This window comes from Myotis brandtii, unplaced genomic scaffold, assembly GCF_000412655.1.
Source record: "Myotis brandtii unplaced genomic scaffold, ASM41265v1 scaffold219, whole genome shotgun sequence".
Lineage (NCBI taxonomy): Eukaryota > Metazoa > Chordata > Mammalia > Chiroptera > Vespertilionidae > Myotis > Myotis brandtii.
Window position 1 is genome coordinate 353612 of NW_005358217.1, and position 4759 is coordinate 358370.

Sequence of the window (4759 nt, forward strand, 5' to 3'; positions counted from 1 at the left end):
GCAGTGGTTCTCAACCTTCTAGCCCTTTAAATACAGTTCCTCATGTTGTGACCCAACCATAAAATTATTTTCATTACTACTTCATAACTGTAATGTTGCTACTGTTATGAATTGTAATGTAAATATCTGATATGCAGGATGGTCTTAGGCAACCCCTGTGAAAGGGTCGTTCGACAGCCAAAGGGGTCGCGACCCACAGGTCGTGACCCACCTCTGCTCTAGTGTCTAGGTCTCTAGGAGATCCATCTGCCACCAGAACTATGATTCCCAGCTTTCCTGGTGCTCCCTGCACTCTGGGCTTCCACTTCCGGTCCTGGGGCTGCCATCAGAACTACTATTCCCAAAATTCCTGGTTCTCCCCTGCACTGGGAGCAACCAAAGGAGCCATGGCCCCCCAAGCCTCTGGCTCTCCTGCTCTGCTCTCTGCCCGGAGACCGAGGGAGCCACGTCCCCCCAAGTGATCGACCGAGGGAGCGACTGAGGGAGCCACGTCCCCACAAGCTGCAGGTTCTCCTGCTTCTGCTCTCTGCCTGGTGCCTGTGTATGCAAATTAACCTTCCATCTTTGTCAGGTTAATTTGCATATTCACTCCCAATTGGCTGGTGAGCATAGTGAAGAGACAGCCAATTTACATGTTTCTCTTTTATTATATAGGATAAGAGGTTTAGATCTAGCATTTTTGCGGGGGAGGGGCAGTGCAATGTCCAATTCCTTTAGCATCATTTGTTGAAAATCCTATCCTTTCTCCATTGAATTGCTTTTGAACTGCCAAAAATCACTTGGACATATTTGTGTGAGTCAAGTTCTGGGTTCCCTCTTCTGTCTCATCATCTATGTGTTTATTGCTCTGTAAACACCACCCTTTTTTGATTATTGTAGCTATGCAGTAAGTCTTAACTTCAGTTAGAATGATTCTTTGTACAATATACTTTTCTTTTAAAATTGTTTTAGCTATTTTAGATATTGTGCATTTCCACATAAATTTAAGAATAATCCTATGGCCCTAACCAGTTTGGCTCAGTGGATAGAGCATCGGCCTGGGGACTGAAGGGTCCCAGGTTCGATTCCGGTCAAGGGCATGTACCTTGGTTGCGGGCACATCCCCAGTAGGGGGTGTGCAGGAGGCAGCTGATCGATGTTTCTCTCTCATAGATGTTTCAAGCTCTGTATCCCTCACCCTTCCTCTCTGTAAAAAATCAATAAAATATATATATATTTTTAAAAAGAATAATCCTATGTATTTCTATGAATAACATTGCTCCAGTTTTCCTAGAAATTGCATTAAACTTGTGGATCACTTTGAAGAGAATTTATATATTTACTATGCTGAGTTTTCAAAGCCATGAACATGGTATGTCCTTTCATTAGGTCTGCTTTAATTTCTGGCATTACCATTTTTAATTTTCAGTATACAGATCCTTTACATGTTTTGGTAGATCTATAGCTAAGAATTTCACTTCCTTTAAGGCAATTGTAAATGTTAACTCTTTTGTTGGCTCACAGTTTCTGAGACTGTGTTTTTCCCCTCAGTCTGTTTCTCTCTGTTGTTCACATAGAGTAAATTTTATTTTTCTAACCCAAAATGTGCTGGTTCTATCTTCTGTCATCTCTAGTCTTATATTGATTCCATCCTAAGATACTTTTATTTTAATTATTTTATTTTTTAATTCTAAAATTTCCATTTGGTAAGTGCCTTGTCACATTCAAATTGTTGATTTCCCTTGCTCTTTGCATGAATTTTGATATTTATTGTATCATTGTCTTTTTTTGATATTATATTATGAATCTCTGTACTCTATTTAATTTGTTTTTTTATCAGACATCCCCTCTGTTGTTTTGTAGCTGGAGGGTCAGGTATGTGTGCATGTTAGACTTCTTGTGGGATCTCTAGAGACCACCTTTACAAAAGTGGAGAACTGACTCACACTGCCACATTGCACATGGGTGGGATGGATAGAAGTTTAGCATCCTTCTGAGATCTGCAAATTTCCTCATGGTGAAAGTGTGGTACTGATTTATACAATCTCATTGCCTCCAAGTGAGAGTGGAGGCTTATCTGCCACTGGGCCTGACACAAAAGTTGTAGGGAAATTGGAATAGCACATAGTTCTATCTTGTTCCCCTCTTTCAGTCTCACTGATGGTTGCTGGGGATGAAAACTCAGCTCATCACTGGATTTCACTGCCAGCAAGGATCTAGGGAAACAGAGTGCTGACTAGCCCTGCCTCACTCTACATTGCTTACTCTCATCAATGTTGTGTTGATATGGGAAGAGCGGGTGAAGAAAGGCTATAGAATAGAGATCACTATCATCCAGTACTTTATACCACCAGATGACTGTGGAGGAACAACTCACTGTTAAATTTTGCTGACACTTCTCTGGCAAAAGGATCAGAGCACCACACTGCTTGATTCTGCTAAAGGAGGAATGGAAGATCAGCTCTATGCTCAGCACCACCTATACTACTATTCTGACAGGAAAACACTTCCTGCTTAGGGAAGCACTACCTGCTTCTGCCAGAAGGGACATGGAAGATCAGCCCTCTTTCGGTCCTGCCAACACTACACTGTCAGAGGAATTGGAACATTATCTGCTTCCACGCAGAGTGGATGTAAGATCAATTTCCTGCATTTGAGACCGTTGACTAGCCTTACTTCCCACCACAAACCACATCCCCTATTCCTTAGCCTGGCAAATCTGTGCTCCAGCCACAAGCTCCTGACTGGTTTTTCACATATCCTATGTCCATGCAACCCTCTGTGCTTTTCCTCTAGCTGTTTTCTGCTTAGACTGAAAAGGCCTCACTATTCTACCACCTTCTGAATGTCTTCCCTTTGTTCTCTTACACTTTCAAGTTGTCTTTTCAATCTCCCCAGCTATAACAAATCACTACCTCCTTTGGCTCTCCAGTACTTAATTTGTACTTCTCAGCAGGTATTTATAATTTGCCTTATACAATGGAATTAAAAACATTTATGCCTATTTCCACCACCCCTCCAGTTATAAATTAACACTGTATCCCCCAAACGTATTTTAAATAACTTTTTACTTATCCAGAATTTGAGCTTCCAGAAACTTGCAGCATTTGAAAGACTACTCTGAAACTGGCTATAAGAGAAAAATCCTGCCAACAGTACCTCTTTGATTCACATTCAGACCCTGACCAAGAGGGCTTGAGTGTAAAAGAGAGCATAAGTTTAGAGGTGGGGCATGAGCTTTGTGGTTTGTAGACAGACCTGATAACAGAAGAGCTTGGTTAGGAGACTACAAGTATCTACCATGAGCCAGTTCATGTGCTAAGAAATTCACTTGTATTTATCTCATTTAATCTTCATAGCTGCCCTTTGAGGTAGATATTATTATACATATATTGCAGGTTAATGGTGTTCTCCTAGTCATTTTCAGACTTATGGACACATATCCACAGGGTCAGTGATCTGGATGTTTTGAAAGTATAAAAAAACAGCTGTGGGAGATTTTAAGTCACCAGGACCCCAATCTTGAGAAACTGTGTAAGACAACTTGTTTCATTTGGGAGGATTTCTTTGGGTTAGAGCAGGGCATCTGAAACCATTTATTTATTCTTTTAACAAATATTCATTGAGTACCTATTATTTATAAGGCATTTGGGTTGCAAGATAAAAGTCCTCTCTAAAATGGGTTTATAGCCTAGTGGGCAGACATACAAAGTAAAGATTGTCATAGTGTGGTAAGGCCTACTGAATCCATAATGTTAGGGAATGATCTAAACATCAAAATCATAGTTTTAGAGAAGAAAGAATATTAAAAATTCTTTTGTCTCCCAGGCTGTTTTGTGGGGCTGTGAGCAAGAATTCTCTTAAATATACAACCAAAGAGCCTGAGTAAATTGTTTTCCCTGCCTTTGTGTGCCCTATGGGTGGCCTCTCACCTGTCAACTGTTCTTCTAAACAAAAAGAGCTTGGCACATTTTGGTCTGGGGGATTACCTGGGGAATTATTTGTGAAATATAATGACATGACATTTACAAATACCTTCTGACTTTTAGTGTTTAGGCCATATATATGTGTGACTATGTACACACCACTATGCCATTCTAGAGTTTGGAAATACCTTTTAATATGCATGTTTTCTTGTTTCCTTGAAATTAATTTATTGCATTATAATATTGAAGAGTTGTCCCACCTTTAAAGTCCTTGGACTGGGAAACATGGGGAATGGAGGAATCAACACATATTCTGCCCAATTAGCTATCAAATGTTAAGTTTTCTCTCCCCGTCTTGAAAGGTAGTAAAATGTGGAGACAGCCAATATTGTTGCCTTGCAGCTCTCTCCCCTGCTTTTCTACAATTCTCTATGAATTAATGGCCCTTTTTACACATGATGATATGCTGTCTTCTCTTCTCACCAGTGAAGGGTGGAGGAATGAGAACGAGGGGCCTAGACTTTCCTGGTTTTCATTGACATCTTATAAAGTAGGATATAGGACAGTGATGGCGAACCTTTTGAGCTCGGCATGTCAGCATTTTGAAAAACCCTAACTTAACTCTGGTGCCGTGTCACATATAGAAATTTTTTGATATTTGCAACCATAGTAAAACAAAGACTTATATTTTTGATATTTATTTTATATATTTAAATGCCATTTAACAAAGAAAAATCAACCAAAAAAATGAGTTCGCGTGTCACCTCTGACAAGCGTGTCATAGGTTCGCCATCACTGCCTTAGACAGTGGTTCTCAACCTTCTGGCCCTTTAAATACAGTTCCTCATGTTGTG